The sequence below is a fragment of the Microcebus murinus genome, chromosome 14 (genome assembly GCF_040939455.1).
Source record: "Microcebus murinus isolate Inina chromosome 14, M.murinus_Inina_mat1.0, whole genome shotgun sequence".
Taxonomy (NCBI): domain Eukaryota; kingdom Metazoa; phylum Chordata; class Mammalia; order Primates; family Cheirogaleidae; genus Microcebus; species Microcebus murinus.
In genome coordinates, this window is record NC_134117.1 from 74,463,313 (window position 1) to 74,485,098 (window position 21,786).

Genomic DNA, 21,786 nt, shown 5'->3' on the forward strand with positions numbered 1-21,786 from the left:
CCAACACTTCCTGCAGGGACCCAGAGCTGGGAGGTGGCATCTCTCAGCCCTGGGTCGGGCAGAGCCCCAGCGGGCCATGCCCACAACCTCTCTCAGCACCGGTCCCCCAGAAGGCTCCTTTGGGACCAGGATTCTCTTGCGGTGACTCTTTAAGGTCTGGCCCCTGGATGGAGGGGCACCAGGAGTAGAGGAGCAGGAAGGGGAAGGGGGTGGCCATGCGAGGGGACACTTTGAGGCCGAGTCCCAGCTTCAGCCTGATCCTCCTGGGAACCCCGCTCTGAGACAAGGAGCCGGGCTTCGCATTCCCACAGCAGCCAGTCGTGGGCTGAGGACACCTGGGGCGTTGGGAACTCCCTGGCTTCTCCTTGGTTTAACGTCTAGAGCTGCTTGTGAATCGCGCCGCCACACACACCCGAGCGCAGGTGTCTTCCGCACAGACTGCGGGCCTCGCTCTTCTGAACGCCGCTAGCTCGCCACCCACCCACGGGTGAACCTGGTCAGGGTGCTTTCTCTAAGGGGCAGACTCTTTTCCGGGCGGGCTACCGGTGTCTCTGTTTGCTCGTTTCTTTCTTCCATTTCGGGAAAGTCTTCCTTGCTGGGTGTGGAAATCTCCTATGCCTTCCCTCGCCTATTCTGTCAGCTTTCAAATTCTCTTTCAGTTGCCACCCTCACAGATGGATTAGGAAACTCTTTCCGGTGCACTCATTAGTGAAATGACCTCCAGGAAGCTGGAATCCAATATCTAATGGCCGATTTTTAGCGAGTCCACACGCCAGGGTGGTCGGGGTCCAATGCAGCCCCGGCCAGGCCCAGGCCCCTTGGACTGGGCCACAGGAGGACACGGAGGAGGGTCCCGGCCCCCACGAAGCGGTGCCGGCAGTTCTCCACGGGCTTGGGCGTTTTCCAGAGGTAGGAGATGGAGGGGACTGATTTCTTCAGCGCCCCCCAAACCACGCCACCCCACCCCACCCATGGGACACATCCCCAGAGAGAGACGCCCCATACACTGGCTGTGCCCCAGCCCTGGCCCGGGGGAATAGGCGGCAGCCCACCCACAGGGCGAGGGGGGGGGGCGCAGCTGAAAGGGGTTGTGGGGGAGGGCGGCCCCTGGCTGGGGTCAAAGGGCGAGCGTCCCGCGCGTGCGCAGTCAGCGGCAGGCAGCGACGCGCTGGGGGTGGGCAGCGGGTAGGTGAAGGAGGCCGGGCGAGGAGACGAGGGGGGCTGGGAGGGCTCCACCTTGGCGAGTCCAGCCGTGGAGGCGCATCTTGTGTGAGTGTGAGTGAGTGTGAGTGTGTGTGTGTGTGTATACAGAGACAGCCCCCCGCCCCGCCCCGCCCATCACCCCGTCCCTGGGAGCCCGCGGGACCCGGCCGGAGAACTCAACCGGCCCGGCCCGGCGCGGGGCCTGGGGCGGGAGGCGGCGGCGGGGAAGCCCAGAGAGGCTCGGCTTCTCGAGCGGGGCAGGGGCGCCCTCCGCCGCCGTCTAGGGCCACACCACCCTGAACGCCCCCGATCTCGTCTGGTCTCGGAAGCTAAGCAGGGTCGGGCCTGGTTAGTACTTGGATGGGAGACCGCCTGGGAATACCGGGTGCCACAGGCTGCTGCTTTTTTTTTTTTTTTTTTTTTTTTGCCTCTTGTTGTGTCCCCTTTCTGGGAGCGCGGCGGCGGCCCGGGGTGGGGGTCACCCCCACCCTCAGCGCCCGCCCGCGGTGCCTGGCGCCCCAGCCCGCACCGTGGGGCCTCCTCTTGTCCCAAGCCGCGACACCGCCGCCACGCGGCAGCATGCGTGGCATCTGGACTGTCAGGTCTCAGACCAAAGGTCTGCTCTGTGGGAACCGACACGCTGGAGGAAACCTTGAGAGTCTGAGAGGGGAGGGAGTTCCAGAAGAAGGCCAGGATGTCATTTGGAGGGAGTATGTGACCAGAACTCGTCCCGTTGCTTTTGGGGTTCTATGGGCTACACGCAGGAATCTTTGGTGGTGGCACCTGATGTTGGGGGATCCGGAGTCACACCCAGACCTGCTCCACAGGCCTCCTTTTACTTTTCTCTTCGGATTCATTATTTTTAAAAAGTGTCTCTTACCTCTAGGATTGCATTTTCTTTTCTCTCTCTCTTCAAGCAGATGATGGGAGTACAAGTATTCAGGTGACATGTGTTGCCCGTGCCCCCCTCCCCCCTGTGTTCTTTTTTTTTTTTTTTTTTGAGACAGAGTCTCGTTTTGCTGCCCAGGCTAGAGTGAGTGCCATGGCGTCAGCCTAGCTCACAGCAACCTCAATCTCCGGGCTCAAGCAATCCTGCTGCCTCAGCCTCCCGAGTAGTTGGGACTACAGGCATGCACCACCACGCCCGGCTGTGTTTTTCTATATATATTAGTTGGCCAATTAATTTCTTTCTATTTTTAGTAGAGACGGGGTCTCGCTCTTGCTCAGGCTGGTTTCGAACTCCTGACCTGGAGCAATCCGCCCGCCTCGGCCTCCCAGAGAGCTAGGATTACAGGCGTGAGCCACCGCGCCCGCCCCCCCCCTGTGTTCTTATTGATATACCTCTCATGTTGTTCCAGCGTATTGTGGGGGTACCAATGTTAAGGTCGGGTGCCTTGCCCTCTCCAAGCCTCCCCCCTCGGGTCAGAGCTTCAAGTGCGCCCATCCCCCAGTCGGTGCGCACCCACCCCATGCCTAATGGATGTGTATGCCCCTCCCCTCCCCCCACACGCCCGACACCCACCCGATGAAGGTGATTCCTCTCTGTCCACTTAGGCGTCCATCCGTTCGTACCAATTTGCTGGTGAGCGCGCTCACGTGGTGCTCGTGTGTCCATTCTTGGGATACCTGGCCTACTGGAACGGGTTCCAGCTCTGGCCAGGAGAACACGAGAGGCGCCCTCTCACCGCTGCTCCTCACAGCCGAATGGCACTCCGTGGTGTCCACGCGCCACATTTTATTCATGCACTCCTGGATGGATGGGCACTCGGGTCGCTTCCACGTCTTTGCGATTGTGAATTGTGCCCTAACTGTCACCCTAACCCTTACCCAGCCCGTCTCCACTGCCCCTGCCTGACGCACTCCTCCCCGGCCAGGCCCGTCACTGTCCTGGGCCCCCGCCTGACCGGCTCCTCCCCGCCCGGCCTCTCACCGTCCTCGGCCCCTGCCTGACCGGCTCCTCCGTCGCCTGGGCCTTCCAAGGGCTTGGTGTGGACGCTGCTTCCAGGAAGCCCTCCAGAAACCCGGCAGCAGGGTGGCCGCAGCAGTCTCCAGCAGCCGTCCCTAAGTCGCGTGAGTGCGGGGGACGTGCCCCCGCTGTGCCGCGGGGGCCCAGCCTGGTGTCTTCCCTGAGGCCCTGCGGCTGGCTGCCGGCTGGGCTGCCCCTCCCCGCAAGGGGAGAGCCGCGGAGGTGGGGACCGCCTCCTGATGGGGACGTACACGCAGCTCTCCACGTCGGATTCCGGGGCTCTCTGTCCTGCCCGAAGGCCCAGCTGGCCTGCGGGTCCTTAGAGTGGCAAAAACATCCGAAAACTGAGATTGAGGGTCCGGTGGGTGTCTGCACTTTTGTGCTGGGCACCCCAGGGAGGCCCGGGGGCTGGCTGGACAACGTGGTCTGCTGGGCGGGGGGGTTGGAGGAGCAACTGATGCCCTTTGCACTTCGGGTAGCAAGAGTCTGAGCAAGAGTCTCTGAGCCCTGTGCCCTGTGGGGGGGGGCGGGGGGGAGGAGGAGGAGGAGGAGGAGGAGGAGGAGGTGGGAAGGGCCGGGGCCTGCAGTCCTGTTCCCGGGGTGGCACGGCAAGTGGCCTCTTCCACAGGCTGCTTGGCCTGGGCTCCCTGCACCTGGGCCTTTGGAGGACCGGCCCTGTGCTTGCCAACACTTCCTGCAGGGACCCAGAGCTGGGAGGTGGCATCTCTCAGCCCTGGGTCGGGCAGAGCCCCAGCGGGCCATGCCCACAACCTCTCTCAGCACCGGTCCCCCAGAAGGCTCCTTTGGGACCAGGATTCTCTTGCGGTGACTCTTTAAGGTCTGGCCCCTGGATGGAGGGGCACCAGGAGTAGAGGAGCAGGAAGGGGAAGGGGGTGGCCATGCGAGGGGACACTTTGAGGCCGAGTCCCAGCTTCAGCCTGATCCTCCTGGGAACCCCGCTCTGAGACAAGGAGCCGGGCTTCGCATTCCCACAGCAGCCAGTCGTGGGCTGAGGACACCTGGGGCGTTGGGAACTCCCTGGCTTCTCCTTGGTTTAACGTCTAGAGCTGCTTGTGAATCGCGCCGCCACACACACCCGAGCGCAGGTGTCTTCCGCACAGACTGCGGGCCTCGCTCTTCTGAACGCCGCTAGCTCGCCACCCACCCACGGGTGAACCTGGTCAGGGTGCTTTCTCTAAGGGGCAGACTCTTTTCCGGGCGGGCTACCGGTGTCTCTGTTTGCTCGTTTCTTTCTTCCATTTCGGGAAAGTCTTCCTTGCTGGGTGTGGAAATCTCCTATGCCTTCCCTCGCCTATTCTGTCAGCTTTCAAATTCTCTTTCAGTTGCCACCCTCACAGATGGATTAGGAAACTCTTTCCGGTGCACTCATTAGTGAAATGACCTCCAGGAAGCTGGAATCCAATATCTAATGGCCGATTTTTAGCGAGTCCACACGCCAGGGTGGTCGGGGTCCAATGCAGCCCCGGCCAGGCCCAGGCCCCTTGGACTGGGCCACAGGAGGACACGGAGGAGGGTCCCGGCCCCCACGAAGCGGTGCCGGCAGTTCTCCACGGGCTTGGGCGTTTTCCAGAGGTAGGAGATGGAGGGGACTGATTTCTTCAGCGCCCCCCAAACCACGCCACCCCACCCCACCCATGGGACACATCCCCAGAGAGAGACGCCCCATACACTGGCTGTGCCCCAGCCCTGGCCCGGGGGAATAGGCGGCAGCCCACCCACAGGGCGAGGGGGGGGGGCGCAGCTGAAAGGGGTTGTGGGGGAGGGCGGCCCCTGGCTGGGGTCAAAGGGCGAGCGTCCCGCGCGTGCGCAGTCAGCGGCAGGCAGCGACGCGCTGGGGGTGGGCAGCGGGTAGGTGAAGGAGGCCGGGCGAGGAGACGAGGGGGGCTGGGAGGGCTCCACCTTGGCGAGTCCAGCCGTGGAGGCGCATCTTGTGTGAGTGTGAGTGAGTGTGAGTGTGTGTGTGTGTGTATACAGAGACAGCCCCCCGCCCCGCCCCGCCCATCACCCCGTCCCTGGGAGCCCGCGGGACCCGGCCGGAGAACTCAACCGGCCCGGCCCGGCGCGGGGCCTGGGGCGGGAGGCGGCGGCGGGGAAGCCCAGAGAGGCTCGGCTTCTTGAGCGGGGCAGGGGCGCCCTCCGCCGCCGTCTAGGGCCACACCACCCTGAACGCCCCCGATCTCGTCTGGTCTCGGAAGCTAAGCAGGGTCGGGCCTGGTTAGTACTTGGATGGGAGACCGCCTGGGAATACCGGGTGCCACAGGCTGCTGCTTTTTTTTTTTTTTTTTTTTTTTTTGCCTCTTGTTGTGTCCCCTTTCTGGGAGCGCGGCGGCGGCCCGGGGTGGGGGTCACCCCCACCCTCAGCGCCCGCCCGCGGTGCCTGGCGCCCCAGCCCGCACCGTGGGGCCTCCTCTTGTCCCAAGCCGCGACACCGCCGCCACGCGGCAGCATGCGTGGCATCTGGACTGTCAGGTCTCAGACCAAAGGTCTGCTCTGTGGGAACCGACACGCTGGAGGAAACCTTGAGAGTCTGAGAGGGGAGGGAGTTCCAGAAGAAGGCCAGGATGTCATTTGGAGGGAGTATGTGACCAGAACTCGTCCCGTTGCTTTTGGGGTTCTATGGGCTACACGCAGGAATCTTTGGTGGTGGCACCTGATGTTGGGGGATCCGGAGTCACACCCAGACCTGCTCCACAGGCCTCCTTTTACTTTTCTCTTCGGATTCATTATTTTTAAAAAGTGTCTCTTACCTCTATGATTGCATTTTCTTTTCTCTCTCTCTTCAAGCAGATGATGGGAGTACAAGTATTCAGGTGACATGTGTTGCCCGTGCCCCCCTCCCCCCTGTGTTCTTTTTTTTTTTTTTTTTTGAGACAGAGTCTCGTTTTGCTGCCCAGGCTAGAGTGAGTGCCATGGCGTCAGCCTAGCTCACAGCAACCTCAATCTCCGGGCTCAAGCAATCCTGCTGCCTCAGCCTCCCGAGTAGTTGGGACTACAGGCATGCACCACCACGCCCGGCTGTGTTTTTCTATATATATTAGTTGGCCAATTAATTTCTTTCTATTTTTAGTAGAGACGGGGTCTCGCTCTTGCTCAGGCTGGTTTCGAACTCCTGACCTGGAGCAATCCGCCCGCCTCGGCCTCCCAGAGAGCTAGGATTACAGGCGTGAGCCACCGCGCCCGCCCCCCCCCTGTGTTCTTATTGATATACCTCTCATGTTGTTCCAGCGTATTGTGGGGGTACCAATGTTAAGGTCGGGTGCCTTGCCCTCTCCAAGCCTCCCCCCTCGGGTCAGAGCTTCAAGTGCGCCCATCCCCCAGTCGGTGCGCACCCACCCCATGCCTAATGGATGTGTATGCCCCTCCCCTCCCCCCACACGCCCGACACCCACCCGATGAAGGTGATTCCTCTCTGTCCACTTAGGCGTCCATCCGTTCGTACCAATTTGCTGGTGAGCGCGCTCACGTGGTGCTCGTGTGTCCATTCTTGGGATACCTGGCCTACTGGAACGGGTTCCAGCTCTGGCCAGGAGAACACGAGAGGCGCCCTCTCACCGCTGCTCCTCACAGCCGAATGGCACTCCGTGGTGTCCACGCGCCACATTTTATTCATGCACTCCTGGATGGATGGGCACTCGGGTCGCTTCCACGTCTTTGCGATTGTGAATTGTGCCCTAACTGTCACCCTAACCCTTACCCAGCCCGTCTCCACTGCCCCTGCCTGACGCACTCCTCCCCGGCCAGGCCCGTCACTGTCCTGGGCCCCCGCCTGACCGGCTCCTCCCCGCCCGGCCTCTCACCGTCCTCGGCCCCTGCCTGACCGGCTCCTCCGTCGCCTGGGCCTTCCAAGGGCTTGGTGTGGACGCTGCTTCCAGGAAGCCCTCCAGAAACCCGGCAGCAGGGTGGCCGCAGCAGTCTCCAGCAGCCGTCCCTAAGTCGCGTGAGTGCGGGGGACGTGCCCCCGCTGTGCCGCGGGGGCCCAGCCTGGTGTCTTCCCTGAGGCCCTGCGGCTGGCTGCCGGCTGGGCTGCCCCTCCCCGCAAGGGGAGAGCCGCGGAGGTGGGGACCGCCTCCTGATGGGGACGTACACGCAGCTCTCCACGTCGGATTCCGGGGCTCTCTGTCCTGCCCGAAGGCCCAGCTGGCCTGCGGGTCCTTAGAGTGGCAAAAACATCCGAAAACTGAGATTGAGGGTCCGGTGGGTGTCTGCACTTTTGTGCTGGGCACCCCAGGGAGGCCCGGGGGCTGGCTGGACAACGTGGTCTGCTGGGCGGGGGGGTTGGAGGAGCAACTGATGCCCTTTGCACTTCGGGTAGCAAGAGTCTGAGCAAGAGTCTCTGAGCCCTGTGCCCTGTGGGGGGGGGCGGGGGGGAGGAGGAGGAGGAGGAGGAGGAGGAGGAGGTGGGAAGGGCCGGGGCCTGCAGTCCTGTTCCCGGGGTGGCACGGCAAGTGGCCTCTTCCACAGGCTGCTTGGCCTGGGCTCCCTGCACCTGGGCCTTTGGAGGACCGGCCCTGTGCTTGCCAACACTTCCTGCAGGGACCCAGAGCTGGGAGGTGGCATCTCTCAGCCCTGGGTCGGGCAGAGCCCCAGCGGGCCATGCCCACAACCTCTCTCAGCACCGGTCCCCCAGAAGGCTCCTTTGGGACCAGGATTCTCTTGCGGTGACTCTTTAAGGTCTGGCCCCTGGATGGAGGGGCACCAGGAGTAGAGGAGCAGGAAGGGGAAGGGGGTGGCCATGCGAGGGGACACTTTGAGGCCGAGTCCCAGCTTCAGCCTGATCCTCCTGGGAACCCCGCTCTGAGACAAGGAGCCGGGCTTCGCATTCCCACAGCAGCCAGTCGTGGGCTGAGGACACCTGGGGCGTTGGGAACTCCCTGGCTTCTCCTTGGTTTAACGTCTAGAGCTGCTTGTGAATCGCGCCGCCACACACACCCGAGCGCAGGTGTCTTCCGCACAGACTGCGGGCCTCGCTCTTCTGAACGCCGCTAGCTCGCCACCCACCCACGGGTGAACCTGGTCAGGGTGCTTTCTCTAAGGGGCAGACTCTTTTCCGGGCGGGCTACCGGTGTCTCTGTTTGCTCGTTTCTTTCTTCCATTTCGGGAAAGTCTTCCTTGCTGGGTGTGGAAATCTCCTATGCCTTCCCTCGCCTATTCTGTCAGCTTTCAAATTCTCTTTCAGTTGCCACCCTCACAGATGGATTAGGAAACTCTTTCCGGTGCACTCATTAGTGAAATGACCTCCAGGAAGCTGGAATCCAATATCTAATGGCCGATTTTTAGCGAGTCCACACGCCAGGGTGGTCGGGGTCCAATGCAGCCCCGGCCAGGCCCAGGCCCCTTGGACTGGGCCACAGGAGGACACGGAGGAGGGTCCCGGCCCCCACGAAGCGGTGCCGGCAGTTCTCCACGGGCTTGGGCGTTTTCCAGAGGTAGGAGATGGAGGGGACTGATTTCTTCAGCGCCCCCCAAACCACGCCACCCCACCCATGGGACACATCCCCAGAGAGAGACGCCCCATACACTGGCTGTGCCCCAGCCCTGGCCCGGGGGAATAGGCGGCAGCCCACCCACAGGGCGAGGGGGGGGGCGCAGCTGAAAGGGGTTGTGGGGGAGGGCGGCCCCTGGCTGGGGTCAAAGGGCGAGCGTCCCGCGCGTGCGCAGTCAGCGGCAGGCAGCGACGCGCTGGGGGTGGGCAGCGGGTAGGTGAAGGAGGCCGGGCGAGGAGACGAGGGGGGCTGGGAGGGCTCCACCTTGGCGAGTCCAGCCGTGGAGGCGCATCTTGTGTGAGTGTGAGTGAGTGTGAGTGTGTGTGTGTGTGTATACAGAGACAGCCCCCCGCCCCGCCCCGCCCATCACCCCGTCCCTGGGAGCCCGCGGGACCCGGCCGGAGAACTCAACCGGCCCGGCCCGGCGCGGGGCCTGGGGCGGGAGGCGGCGGCGGGGAAGCCCAGAGAGGCTCGGCTTCTTGAGCGGGGCAGGGGCGCCCTCCGCCGCCGTCTAGGGCCACACCACCCTGAACGCCCCCGATCTCGTCTGGTCTCGGAAGCTAAGCAGGGTCGGGCCTGGTTAGTACTTGGATGGGAGACCGCCTGGGAATACCGGGTGCCACAGGCTGCTGCTTTTTTTTTTTTTTTTTTTTTTTTGCCTCTTGTTGTGTCCCCTTTCTGGGAGCGCGGCGGCGGCCCGGGGTGGGGGTCACCCCCACCCTCAGCGCCCGCCCGCGGTGCCTGGCGCCCCAGCCCGCACCGTGGGGCCTCCTCTTGTCCCAAGCCGCGACACCGCCGCCACGCGGCAGCATGCGTGGCATCTGGACTGTCAGGTCTCAGACCAAAGGTCTGCTCTGTGGGAACCGACACGCTGGAGGAAACCTTGAGAGTCTGAGAGGGGAGGGAGTTCCAGAAGAAGGCCAGGATGTCATTTGGAGGGAGTATGTGACCAGAACTCGTCCCGTTGCTTTTGGGGTTCTATGGGCTACACGCAGGAATCTTTGGTGGTGGCACCTGATGTTGGGGGATCCGGAGTCACACCCAGACCTGCTCCACAGGCCTCCTTTTACTTTTCTCTTCGGATTCATTATTTTTAAAAAGTGTCTCTTACCTCTATGATTGCATTTTCTTTTCTCTCTCTCTTCAAGCAGATGATGGGAGTACAAGTATTCAGGTGACATGTGTTGCCCGTGCCCCCCTCCCCCCTGTGTTCTTTTTTTTTTTTTTTTTTGAGACAGAGTCTCGTTTTGCTGCCCAGGCTAGAGTGAGTGCCATGGCGTCAGCCTAGCTCACAGCAACCTCAATCTCCGGGCTCAAGCAATCCTGCTGCCTCAGCCTCCCGAGTAGTTGGGACTACAGGCATGCACCACCACGCCCGGCTGTGTTTTTCTATATATATTAGTTGGCCAATTAATTTCTTTCTATTTTTAGTAGAGACGGGGTCTCGCTCTTGCTCAGGCTGGTTTCGAACTCCTGACCTGGAGCAATCCGCCCGCCTCGGCCTCCCAGAGAGCTAGGATTACAGGCGTGAGCCACCGCGCCCGCCCCCCCCCTGTGTTCTTATTGATATACCTCTCATGTTGTTCCAGCGTATTGTGGGGGTACCAATGTTAAGGTCGGGTGCCTTGCCCTCTCCAAGCCTCCCCCCTCGGGTCAGAGCTTCAAGTGCGCCCATCCCCCAGTCGGTGCGCACCCACCCCATGCCTAATGGATGTGTATGCCCCTCCCCTCCCCCCACACGCCCGACACCCACCCGATGAAGGTGATTCCTCTCTGTCCACTTAGGCGTCCATCCGTTCGTACCAATTTGCTGGTGAGCGCGCTCACGTGGTGCTCGTGTGTCCATTCTTGGGATACCTGGCCTACTGGAACGGGTTCCAGCTCTGGCCAGGAGAACACGAGAGGCGCCCTCTCACCGCTGCTCCTCACAGCCGAATGGCACTCCGTGGTGTCCACGCGCCACATTTTATTCATGCACTCCTGGATGGATGGGCACTCGGGTCGCTTCCACGTCTTTGCGATTGTGAATTGTGCCCTAACTGTCACCCTAACCCTTACCCAGCCCGTCTCCACTGCCCCTGCCTGACGCACTCCTCCCCGGCCAGGCCCGTCACTGTCCTGGGCCCCCGCCTGACCGGCTCCTCCCCGCCCGGCCTCTCACCGTCCTCGGCCCCTGCCTGACCGGCTCCTCCGTCGCCTGGGCCTTCCAAGGGCTTGGTGTGGACGCTGCTTCCAGGAAGCCCTCCAGAAACCCGGCAGCAGGGTGGCCGCAGCAGTCTCCAGCAGCCGTCCCTAAGTCGCGTGAGTGCGGGGGACGTGCCCCCGCTGTGCCGCGGGGGCCCAGCCTGGTGTCTTCCCTGAGGCCCTGCGGCTGGCTGCCGGCTGGGCTGCCCCTCCCCGCAAGGGGAGAGCCGCGGAGGTGGGGACCGCCTCCTGATGGGGACGTACACGCAGCTCTCCACGTCGGATTCCGGGGCTCTCTGTCCTGCCCGAAGGCCCAGCTGGCCTGCGGGTCCTTAGAGTGGCAAAAACATCCGAAAACTGAGATTGAGGGTCCGGTGGGTGTCTGCACTTTTGTGCTGGGCACCCCAGGGAGGCCCGGGGGCTGGCTGGACAACGTGGTCTGCTGGGCGGGGGGGTTGGAGGAGCAACTGATGCCCTTTGCACTTCGGGTAGCAAGAGTCTGAGCAAGAGTCTCTGAGCCCTGTGCCCTGTGGGGGGGGGCGGGGGGGAGGAGGAGGAGGAGGAGGAGGAGGAGGAGGTGGGAAGGGCCGGGGCCTGCAGTCCTGTTCCCGGGGTGGCACGGCAAGTGGCCTCTTCCACAGGCTGCTTGGCCTGGGCTCCCTGCACCTGGGCCTTTGGAGGACCGGCCCTGTGCTTGCCAACACTTCCTGCAGGGACCCAGAGCTGGGAGGTGGCATCTCTCAGCCCTGGGTCGGGCAGAGCCCCAGCGGGCCATGCCCACAACCTCTCTCAGCACCGGTCCCCCAGAAGGCTCCTTTGGGACCAGGATTCTCTTGCGGTGACTCTTTAAGGTCTGGCCCCTGGATGGAGGGGCACCAGGAGTAGAGGAGCAGGAAGGGGAAGGGGGTGGCCATGCGAGGGGACACTTTGAGGCCGAGTCCCAGCTTCAGCCTGATCCTCCTGGGAACCCCGCTCTGAGACAAGGAGCCGGGCTTCGCATTCCCACAGCAGCCAGTCGTGGGCTGAGGACACCTGGGGCGTTGGGAACTCCCTGGCTTCTCCTTGGTTTAACGTCTAGAGCTGCTTGTGAATCGCGCCGCCACACACACCCGAGCGCAGGTGTCTTCCGCACAGACTGCGGGCCTCGCTCTTCTGAACGCCGCTAGCTCGCCACCCACCCACGGGTGAACCTGGTCAGGGTGCTTTCTCTAAGGGGCAGACTCTTTTCCGGGCGGGCTACCGGTGTCTCTGTTTGCTCGTTTCTTTCTTCCATTTCGGGAAAGTCTTCCTTGCTGGGTGTGGAAATCTCCTATGCCTTCCCTCGCCTATTCTGTCAGCTTTCAAATTCTCTTTCAGTTGCCACCCTCACAGATGGATTAGGAAACTCTTTCCGGTGCACTCATTAGTGAAATGACCTCCAGGAAGCTGGAATCCAATATCTAATGGCCGATTTTTAGCGAGTCCACACGCCAGGGTGGTCGGGGTCCAATGCAGCCCCGGCCAGGCCCAGGCCCCTTGGACTGGGCCACAGGAGGACACGGAGGAGGGTCCCGGCCCCCACGAAGCGGTGCCGGCAGTTCTCCACGGGCTTGGGCGTTTTCCAGAGGTAGGAGATGGAGGGGACTGATTTCTTCAGCGCCCCCCAAACCACGCCACCCCACCCCACCCATGGGACACATCCCCAGAGAGAGACGCCCCATACACTGGCTGTGCCCCAGCCCTGGCCCGGGGGAATAGGCGGCAGCCCACCCACAGGGCGAGGGGGGGGGGCGCAGCTGAAAGGGGTTGTGGGGGAGGGCGGCCCCTGGCTGGGGTCAAAGGGCGAGCGTCCCGCGCGTGCGCAGTCAGCGGCAGGCAGCGACGCGCTGGGGGTGGGCAGCGGGTAGGTGAAGGAGGCCGGGCGAGGAGACGAGGGGGGCTGGGAGGGCTCCACCTTGGCGAGTCCAGCCGTGGAGGCGCATCTTGTGTGAGTGTGAGTGAGTGTGAGTGTGTGTGTGTGTGTATACAGAGACAGCCCCCCGCCCCGCCCCGCCCATCACCCCGTCCCTGGGAGCCCGCGGGACCCGGCCGGAGAACTCAACCGGCCCGGCCCGGCGCGGGGCCTGGGGCGGGAGGCGGCGGCGGGGAAGCCCAGAGAGGCTCGGCTTCTTGAGCGGGGCAGGGGCGCCCTCCGCCGCCGTCTAGGGCCACACCACCCTGAACGCCCCCGATCTCGTCTGGTCTCGGAAGCTAAGCAGGGTCGGGCCTGGTTAGTACTTGGATGGGAGACCGCCTGGGAATACCGGGTGCCACAGGCTGCTGCTTTTTTTTTTTTTTTTTTTTTTTTGCCTCTTGTTGTGTCCCCTTTCTGGGAGCGCGGCGGCGGCCCGGGGTGGGGGTCACCCCCACCCTCAGCGCCCGCCCGCGGTGCCTGGCGCCCCAGCCCGCACCGTGGGGCCTCCTCTTGTCCCAAGCCGCGACACCGCCGCCACGCGGCAGCATGCGTGGCATCTGGACTGTCAGGTCTCAGACCAAAGGTCTGCTCTGTGGGAACCGACACGCTGGAGGAAACCTTGAGAGTCTGAGAGGGGAGGGAGTTCCAGAAGAAGGCCAGGATGTCATTTGGAGGGAGTATGTGACCAGAACTCGTCCCGTTGCTTTTGGGGTTCTATGGGCTACACGCAGGAATCTTTGGTGGTGGCACCTGATGTTGGGGGATCCGGAGTCACACCCAGACCTGCTCCACAGGCCTCCTTTTACTTTTCTCTTCGGATTCATTATTTTTAAAAAGTGTCTCTTACCTCTATGATTGCATTTTCTTTTCTCTCTCTCTTCAAGCAGATGATGGGAGTACAAGTATTCAGGTGACATGTGTTGCCCGTGCCCCCCTCCCCCCTGTGTTCTTTTTTTTTTTTTTTTTTGAGACAGAGTCTCGTTTTGCTGCCCAGGCTAGAGTGAGTGCCATGGCGTCAGCCTAGCTCACAGCAACCTCAATCTCCGGGCTCAAGCAATCCTGCTGCCTCAGCCTCCCGAGTAGTTGGGACTACAGGCATGCACCACCACGCCCGGCTGTGTTTTTCTATATATATTAGTTGGCCAATTAATTTCTTTCTATTTTTAGTAGAGACGGGGTCTCGCTCTTGCTCAGGCTGGTTTCGAACTCCTGACCTGGAGCAATCCGCCCGCCTCGGCCTCCCAGAGAGCTAGGATTACAGGCGTGAGCCACCGCGCCCGCCCCCCCCTGTGTTCTTATTCATATACCTCTCATGTTGTTCCAGCGTATTGTGGGGGTACCAATGTTAAGGTCGGGTGCCTTGCCCTCTCCAAGCCTCCCCCCTCGGGTCAGAGCTTCAAGTGCGCCCATCCCCCAGTCGGTGCGCACCCACCCCATGCCTAATGGATGTGTATGCCCCTCCCCTCCCCCCACACGCCCGACACCCACCCGATGAAGGTGATTCCTCTCTGTCCACTTAGGCGTCCATCCGTTCGTACCAATTTGCTGGTGAGCGCGCTCACGTGGTGCTCGTGTGTCCATTCTTGGGATACCTGGCCTACTGGAACGGGTTCCAGCTCTGGCCAGGAGAACACGAGAGGCGCCCTCTCACCGCTGCTCCTCACAGCCGAATGGCACTCCGTGGTGTCCACGCGCCACATTTTATTCATGCACTCCTGGATGGATGGGCACTCGGGTCGCTTCCACGTCTTTGCGATTGTGAATTGTGCCCTAACTGTCACCCTAACCCTTACCCAGCCCGTCTCCACTGCCCCTGCCTGACGCACTCCTCCCCGGCCAGGCCCGTCACTGTCCTGGGCCCCCGCCTGACCGGCTCCTCCCCGCCCGGCCTCTCACCGTCCTCGGCCCCTGCCTGACCGGCTCCTCCGTCGCCTGGTCCTTCCAAGGGCTTGGTGTGGACGCTGCTTCCAGGAAGCCCTCCAGAAACCCGGCAGCAGGGTGGCCGCAGCAGTCTCCAGCAGCCGTCCCTAAGTCGCGTGAGTGCGGGGGACGTGCCCCCGCTGTGCCGCGGGGGCCCAGCCTGGTGTCTTCCCTGAGGCCCTGCGGCTGGCTGCCGGCTGGGCTGCCCCTCCCCGCAAGGGGAGAGCCGCGGAGGTGGGGACCGCCTCCTGATGGGGACGTACACGCAGCTCTCCACGTCGGATTCCGGGGCTCTCTGTCCTGCCCGAAGGCCCAGCTGGCCTGCGGGTCCTTAGAGTGGCAAAAACATCCGAAAACTGAGATTGAGGGTCCGGTGGGTGTCTGCACTTTTGTGCTGGGCACCCCAGGGAGGCCCGGGGGCTGGCTGGACAACGTGGTCTGCTGGGCGGGGGGGTTGGAGGAGCAACTGATGCCCTTTGCACTTCGGGTAGCAAGAGTCTGAGCAAGAGTCTCTGAGCCCTGTGCCCTGTGGGGGGGGGCGGGGGGGAGGAGGAGGAGGAGGAGGAGGAGGAGGAGGTGGGAAGGGCCGGGGCCTGCAGTCCTGTTCCCGGGGTGGCACGGCAAGTGGCCTCTTCCACAGGCTGCTTGGCCTGGGCTCCCTGCACCTGGGCCTTTGGAGGACCGGCCCTGTGCTTGCCAACACTTCCTGCAGGGACCCAGAGCTGGGAGGTGGCATCTCTCAGCCCTGGGTCGGGCAGAGCCCCAGCGGGCCATGCCCACAACCTCTCTCAGCACCGGTCCCCCAGAAGGCTCCTTTGGGACCAGGATTCTCTTGCGGTGACTCTTTAAGGTCTGGCCCCTGGATGGAGGGGCACCAGGAGTAGAGGAGCAGGAAGGGGAAGGGGGTGGCCATGCGAGGGGACACTTTGAGGCCGAGTCCCAGCTTCAGCCTGATCCTCCTGGGAACCCCGCTCTGAGACAAGGAGCCGGGCTTCGCATTCCCACAGCAGCCAGTCGTGGGCTGAGGACACCTGGGGCGTTGGGAACTCCCTGGCTTCTCCTTGGTTTAACGTCTAGAGCTGCTTGTGAATCGCGCCGCCACACACACCCGAGCGCAGGTGTCTTCCGCACAGACTGCGGGCCTCGCTCTTCTGAACGCCGCTAGCTCGCCACCCACCCACGGGTGAACCTGGTCAGGGTGCTTTCTCTAAGGGGCAGACTCTTTTCCGGGCGGGCTACCGGTGTCTCTGTTTGCTCGTTTCTTTCTTCCATTTCGGGAAAGTCTTCCTTGCTGGGTGTGGAAATCTCCTATGCCTTCCCTCGCCTATTCTGTCAGCTTTCAAATTCTCTTTCAGTTGCCACCCTCACAGATGGATTAGGAAACTCTTTCCGGTGCACTCATTAGTGAAATGACCTCCAGGAAGCTGGAATCCAATATCTAATGGCCGATTTTTAGCGAGTCCACACGCCAGGGTGGTCGGGGTCCAATGCAGCCCCGGCCAGGCCCAGGCCCCTTGGACTGGGCCACAGGAGGACACGGAGGAGGGTCCCGGCCCCCACGAAGCGGTGCCGGCAGTTCTCCACGGGCTTGGGCGTTTTCCAGAGGTAGGAGATGGAGGGGACTGATTTCTTCAGCGCCCCCCAAACCACGCCACCCCACCCCACCCATGGGACACATCCCCAGAGAGAGACGCCCCATACACTGGCTGTGCCCCAGCCCTGGCCCGGGGGAATAGGCGGCAGCCCACCCACAGGGCGAGGGGGGGGGGCGCAGCTGAAAGGGGTTGTGGGGGAGGGCGGCCCCTGGCTGGGGTCAAAGGGCGAGCGTCCCGCGCGTGCGCAGTCAGCGGCAGGCAGCGACGCGCTGGGGGTGGGCAGCGGGTAGGTGAAGGAGGCCGGGCGAGGAGACGAGGGGGGCTGGGAGGGCTCCACCTTGGCGAGTCCAGCCGTGGAGGCGCATCTTGTGTGAGTGTGAGTGAGTGTGAGTGTGTGTGTGTGTGTATACAGAGACAGCCCCCCGCCCCGCCCCGCCCATCACCCCGTCCCTGGGAGCCCGCGGGACCCGGCCGGAGAACTCAACCGGCCCGGCCCGGCGCGGGGCCTGGGGCGGGAGGCGGCGGCGGGGAAGCCCAGAGAGGCTCGGCTTCTTGAGCGGGGCAGGGGCGCCCTCCGCCGCCGTCTAGGGCCACACCACCCTGAACGCCCCCGATCTCGTCTGGTCTCGGAAGCTAAGCAGGGTCGGGCCTGGTTAGTACTTGGATGGGAGACCGCCTGGGAATACCGGGTGCCACAGGCTGCTGCTTTTTTTTTTTTTTTTTTTTTTTTTGCCTCTTGTTGTGTCCCCTTTCTGGGAGCGCGGCAGCGGCCCGGGGTGGGGGTCACCCCCACCCTCAGCGCCCGCCCGCGGTGCCTGGCGCCCCAGCCCGCACCGTGGGGCCTCCTCTTGTCCCAAGCCGCGACACCGCCGCCACGCGGCAGCATGCGTGGCATCTGGACTGTCAGGTCTCAGACCAAAGGTCTGCTCTGTGGGAACCGACACGCTGGAGGAAACCTTGAGAGTCTGAGAGGGGAGGGAGTTCCAGAAGAAGGCCAGGATGTCATTTGGAGGGAGTATGTGACCAGAACTCGTCCCGTTGCTTTTGGGGTTCTATGGGCTACACGCAGGAATCTTTGGTGGTGGCACCTGATGTTGGGGGATCCGGAGTCACACCCAGACCTGCTCCACAGGCCTCCTTTTACTTTTCTCTTCGGATTCATTATTTTTAAAAAGTGTCTCTTACCTCTAGGATTGCATTTTCTTTTCTCTCTCTCTTCAAGCAGATGATGGGAGTACAAGTATTCAGGTGACATGTGTTGCCCGTGCCCCCCTCCCCCCTGTGTTCTTTTTTTTTTTTTTTTTTTGAGACAGAGTCTCGTTTTGCTGCCCAGGCTAGAGTGAGTGCCATGGCGTCAGCCTAGCTCACAGCAACCTCAATCTCCGGGCTCAAGCAATCCTGCTGCCTCAGCCTCCCGAGTAGTTGGGACTACAGGCATGCACCACCACGCCCGGCTGTGTTTTTCTATATATATTAGTTGGCCAATTAATTTCTTTCTATTTTTAGTAGAGACGGGGTCTCGCTCTTGCTCAGGCTGGTTTCGAACTCCTGACCTGGAGCAATCCGCCCGCCTCGGCCTCCCAGAGAGCTAGGATTACAGGCGTGAGCCACCGCGCCCGCCCCCCCCCTGTGTTCTTATTGATATACCTCTCATGTTGTTCCAGCGTATTGTGGGGGTACCAATGTTAAGGTCGGGTGCCTTGCCCTCTCCAAGCCTCCCCCCTCGGGTCAGAGCTTCAAGTGCGCCCATCCCCCAGTCGGTGCGCACCCACCCCATGCCTAATGGATGTGTATGCCCCTCCCCTCCCCCCACACGCCCGACACCCACCCGATGAAGGTGATTCCTCTCTGTCCACTTAGGCGTCCATCCGTTCGTACCAATTTGCTGGTGAGCGCGCTCACGTGGTGCTCGTGTGTCCATTCTTGGGATACCTGGCCTACTGGAACGGGTTCCAGCTCTGGCCAGGAGAACACGAGAGGCGCCCTCTCACCGCTGCTCCTCACAGCCGAATGGCACTCCGTGGTGTCCACGCGCCACATTTTATTCATGCACTCCTGGATGGATGGGCACTCGGGTCGCTTCCACGTCTTTGCGATTGTGAATTGTGCCCTAACTGTCACCCTAACCCTTACCCAGCCCGTCTCCACTGCCCCTGCCTGACGCACTCCTCCCCGGCCAGGCCCGTCACTGTCCTGGGCCCCCGCCTGACCGGCTCCTCCCCGCCCGGCCTCTCACCGTCCTCGGCCCCTGCCTGACCGGCTCCTCCGTCGCCTGGGCCTTCCAAGGGCTTGGTGTGGACGCTGCTTCCAGGAAGCCCTCCAGAAACCCGGCAGCAGGGTGGCCGCAGCAGTCTCCAGCAGCCGTCCCTAAGTCGCGTGAGTGCGGGGGACGTGCCCCCGCTGTGCCGCGGGGGCCCAGCCTGGTGTCTTCCCTGAGGCCCTGCGGCTGGCTGCCGGCTGGGCTGCCCCTCCCCGCAAGGGGAGAGCCGCGGAGGTGGGGACCGCCTCCTGATGGGGACGTACACGCAGCTCTCCACGTCGGATTCCGGGGCTCTCTGTCCTGCCCGAAGGCCCAGCTGGCCTGCGGGTCCTTAGAGTGGCAAAAACATCCGAAAACTGAGATTGAGGGTCCGGTGGGTGTCTGCACTTTTGTGCTGGGCACCCCAGGGAGGCCCGGGGGCTGGCTGGACAACGTGGTCTGCTGGGCGGGGGGGTTGGAGGAGCAACTGATGCCCTTTGCACTTCGGGTAGCAAGAGTCTGAGCAAGAGTCTCTGAGCCCTGTGCCCTGTGGGGGGGGGCGGGGGGGAGGAGGAGGAGGAGGAGGAGGAGGAGGAGGTGGGAAGGGCCGGGGCCTGCAGTCCTGTTCCCGGGGTGGCACGGCAAGTGGCCTCTTCCACAGGCTGCTTGGCCTGGGCTCCCTGCACCTGGGCCTTTGGAGGACCGGCCCTGTGCTTGCCAACACTTCCTGCAGGGACCCAGAGCTGGGAGGTGGCATCTCTCAGCCCTGGGTCGGGCAGAGCCCCAGCGGGCCATGCCCACAACCTCTCTCAGCACCGGTCCCCCAGAAGGCTCCTTTGGGACCAGGATTCTCTTGCGGTGACTCTTTAAGGTCTGGCCCCTGGATGGAGGGGCACCAGGAGTAGAGGAGCAGGAAGGGGAAGGGGGTGGCCATGCGAGGGGACACTTTGAGGCCGAGTCCCAGCTTCAGCCTGATCCTCCTGGGAACCCCGCTCTGAGACAAGGAGCCGGGCTTCGCATTCCCACAGCAGCCAGTCGTGGGCTGAGGACACCTGGGGCGTTGGGAACTCCCTGGCTTCTCCTTGGTTTAACGTCTAGAGCTGCTTGTGAATCGCGCCGCCACACACACCCGAGCGCAGGTGTCTTCCGCACAGACTGCGGGCCTCGCTCTTCTGAACGCCGCTAGCTCGCCACCCACCCACGGGTGAACCTGGTCAGGGTGCTTTCTCTAAGGGGCAGACTCTTTTCCGGGCGGGCTACCGGTGTCTCTGTTTGCTCGTTTCTTTCTTCCATTTCGGGAAAGTCTTCCTTGCTGGGTGTGGAAATCTCCTATGCCTTCCCTCGCCTATTCTGTCAGCTTTCAAATTCTCTTTCAGTTGCCACCCTCACAGATGGATTAGGAAACTCTTTCCGGTGCACTCATTAGTGAAATGACCTCCAGGAAGCTGGAATCCAATATCTAATGGCCGATTTTTAGCGAGTCCACACGCCAGGGTGGTCGGGGTCCAATGCAGCCCCGGCCAGGCCCAGGCCCCTTGGACTGGGCCACAGGAGGACACGGAGGAGGGTCCCGGCCCCCACGAAGCGGTGCCGGCAGTTCTCCACGGGCTTGGGCGTTTTCCAGAGGTAGGAGATGGAGGGGACTGATTTCTTCAGCGCCCCCCAAACCACGCCACCCCACCCCACCCATGGGACACATCCCCAGAGAGAGACGCCCCATACACTGGCTGTGCCCCAGCCCTGGCCCGGGGGAATAGGCGGCAGCCCACCCACAGGGCGAGGGGGGGGGGCGCAGCTGAAAGGGGTTGTGGGGGAGGGCGGCCCCTGGCTGGGGTCAAAGGGCGAGCGTCCCGCGCGTGCGCAGTCAGCGGCAGGCAGCGACGCGCTGGGGGTGGGCAGCGGGTAGGTGAAGGAGGCCGGGCGAGGAGACGAGGGGGGCTGGGAGGGCTCCACCTTGGCGAGTCCAGCCGTGGAGGCGCATCTTGTGTGAGTGTGAGTGAGTGTGAGTGTGTGTGTGTGTGTATACAGAGACAGCCCCCCGCCCCGCCCCGCCCATCACCCCGTCCCTGGGAGCCCGCGGGACCCGGCCGGAGAACTCAACCGGCCCGGCCCGGCGCGGGGCCTGGGGCGGGAGGCGGCGGCGGGGAAGCCCAGAGAGGCTCGGCTTCTTGAGCGGGGCAGGGGCGCCCTCCGCCGCCGTCTAGGGCCACACCACCCTGAACGCCCCCGATCTCGTCTGGTCTCGGAAGCTAAGCAGGGTCGGGCCTGGTTAGTACTTGGATGGGAGACCGCCTGGGAATACCGGGTGCCACAGGCTGCTGCTTTTTTTTTTTTTTTTTTTTTTTTGCCTCTTGTTGTGTCCCCTTTCTGGGAGCGCGGCGGCGGCCCGGGGTGGGGGTCACCCCCACCCTCAGCGCCCGCCCGCGGTGCCTGGCGCCCCAGCCCGCACCGTGGGGCCTCCTCTTGTCCCAAGCCGCGACACCGCCGCCACGCGGCAGCATGCGTGGCATCTGGACTGTCAGGTCTCAGACCAAAGGTCTGCTCTGTGGGAACCGACACGCTGGAGGAAACCTTGAGAGTCTGAGAGGGGAGGGAGTTCCAGAAGAAGGCCAGGATGTCATTTGGAGGGAGTATGTGACCAGAACTCGTCCCGTTGCTTTTGGGGTTCTATGGGCTACACGCAGGAATCTTTGGTGGTGGCACCTGATGTTGGGGGATCCGGAGTCACACCCAGACCTGCTCCACAGGCCTCCTTTTACTTTTCTCTTCGGATTCATTATTTTTAAAAAGTGTCTCTTACCTCTAGGATTGCATTTTCTTTTCTCTCTCTCTTCAAGCAGATGATGGGAGTACAAGTATTCAGGTGACATGTGTTGCCCGTGCCCCCCTCCCCCCTGTGTTCTTTTTTTTTTTTTTTTTTGAGACAGAGTCTCGTTTTGCTGCCCAGGCTAGAGTGAGTGCCATGGCGTCAGCCTAGCTCACAGCAACCTCAATCTCCGGGCTCAAGCAATCCTGCTGCCTCAGCCTCCCGAGTAGTTGGGACTACAGGCATGCACCACCACGCCCGGCTGTGTTTTTCTATATATATTAGTTGGCCAATTAATTTCTTTCTATTTTTAGTAGAGACGGGGTCTCGCTCTTGCTCAGGCTGGTTTCGAACTCCTGACCTGGAGCAATCCGCCCGCCTCGGCCTCCCAGAGAGCTAGGATTACAGGCGTGAGCCACCGCGCCCGCCCCCCCCC

At 62.6% G+C, this 21,786-nt stretch overlaps 6 non-coding genes across 6 annotated transcripts; all 6 read left to right on the forward strand.

Moving 5' to 3' along the window:
* The first annotated feature begins 1,481 nt into the window (after positions 1-1,481).
* LOC142876207 (5S ribosomal RNA) lies at positions 1,482-1,600 on the forward strand. Its single transcript, XR_012923185.1, has one exon. It is a non-coding gene; the product is annotated as a 5S ribosomal RNA (ribosomal RNA).
* Positions 1,601-5,334: 3,734 nt separating this feature from the next.
* On the forward strand, positions 5,335-5,453 carry LOC142876218 (5S ribosomal RNA). Its single transcript, XR_012923186.1, has one exon. It is a non-coding gene; the product is annotated as a 5S ribosomal RNA (ribosomal RNA).
* Positions 5,454-9,182: 3,729 nt separating this feature from the next.
* LOC142876229 (5S ribosomal RNA) lies at positions 9,183-9,301 on the forward strand. Its single transcript, XR_012923187.1, has one exon. It is a non-coding gene; the product is annotated as a 5S ribosomal RNA (ribosomal RNA).
* A 3,734-nt stretch (positions 9,302-13,035) lies between these two features.
* On the forward strand, positions 13,036-13,154 carry LOC142876240 (5S ribosomal RNA). The gene has a single exon (XR_012923188.1). It is a non-coding gene; the product is annotated as a 5S ribosomal RNA (ribosomal RNA).
* A 3,733-nt stretch (positions 13,155-16,887) lies between these two features.
* LOC142876251 (5S ribosomal RNA) lies at positions 16,888-17,006 on the forward strand. Its single transcript, XR_012923189.1, has one exon. It is a non-coding gene; the product is annotated as a 5S ribosomal RNA (ribosomal RNA).
* A 3,736-nt stretch (positions 17,007-20,742) lies between these two features.
* LOC142876263 (5S ribosomal RNA) lies at positions 20,743-20,861 on the forward strand. Its single transcript, XR_012923191.1, has one exon. It is a non-coding gene; the product is annotated as a 5S ribosomal RNA (ribosomal RNA).
* The last annotated feature ends 925 nt before the right edge of the window (positions 20,862-21,786 follow it).